Below are 1357 nucleotides of genomic sequence, written 5' to 3'. Positions count from 1 at the left end.
TATTTTACAATAAGAATATTTACAATACTAAACACACCCACCACCATACAGCAGGCAGTGAAGAAAGCAAATGGCACGTTGGCCTTTATAACAAGAGGAATCAAATATAGGAGCAAAGAGATCCTTCTGCAGTTGTACAGAGCCCAAGTGAGGCCACACCTGGAGTATCGTGTACAGTTTTGGTCCTCTAATTTGAGGACATTCTTGCTATTGAGGGAGTGCAGCTAGGTTTACAAGGTTAATTCCTGGGATGGCGGGATTGTCATATGCTGAGAGAATGGAGCAGCTGTGCTTGTACACTCTGGAGAAGGATGAGAGGATATCCCATTGAAACATATAAGATTGTTAAGGGCTTGGACACGCTAGAGGCAGGAAACATGTTCCCGATGGTACACAAAAATGCTGGAGAAACTCAGCGGGTGCAGCAGCATCTATGGAGCGAAGGAAATAGGCAACGTTTCGGGCCGAAACCCTTCTTTAGATGAAGGGTTTCGGCCCGAAACGTTGCCTATTTCCTTCGCTCCATGGATGCTGCTGCACCCGCTGAGTTTCTCCAGCATTTTTGTGTACCTTCGATTTTCCAGCATCTGCAGTTCCTTCTTAAACAACATGTTCCCGATGTTGGGGGAGTCCAGAACCAGGGGCCACAGTTTAAGAATAAGGAGTAAGCCATTTAGAACGGAGACGAGGAAACAGAATGGTGAGTCTGTGGAATTCTCTGCCTCAGGTGGAGGTAGGTTCTCTGGACGCTTTCAAGAGAGAGCTAGATAGGGCTCTCAAAAATAGCGCTGTCAGGGAATATGGGGAGAAGGCAGGAACGGGGTACTGATTGGGGATGATCAGCCATGATCACACTGAATGGCGGTGCTGGCTCGAAGGGCCGAATGGCATATTCCTGCACCTTTTGTCTATTGTCATAATACAAAGTTACCAACTTAACAGTTGACAGGGTTCTCCTCCTCGACTTTAAAGGACAACCTACTGAGATTTCCAACCCGATTAAGGGATTTGACCAGAGGGTTACAAACTATCTGTGGAGTCCGAAATAAGGAGCAAACTAAATCCAGGGGCTGAGGGCAGGAACGGTCCTGTCACCGGGACGTGGAATGTCCAAATCTTCTTGCAAAGCAGTGGATCCGTTGGAGGGTGATGCTGGTGCACGTTCACGGACTGGTACATCACACACACGTTGGCAGCGAGCACTTCAAACCAAAGGTTACAGCCTGCCGTGCTGATCGTGCTGCACGCTGCTGTTGTCGCCACTAGATGGAGCACGGAGACAGCTTCTAGTTGACACCATCCTGCTCTGCTGAGTAGCGGTCTCGACCACCCCCAGGGCGAGTCCCTTCACCCCCCA

Source organism: Leucoraja erinacea, chromosome 23 (assembly GCF_028641065.1).
Source record: "Leucoraja erinacea ecotype New England chromosome 23, Leri_hhj_1, whole genome shotgun sequence".
In the NCBI taxonomy this organism is placed as follows: domain Eukaryota; kingdom Metazoa; phylum Chordata; class Chondrichthyes; order Rajiformes; family Rajidae; genus Leucoraja; species Leucoraja erinaceus.
The sequence above is the reverse complement of the archived record's forward strand: the minus strand, read 5'-3'. Positions refer to the sequence as shown.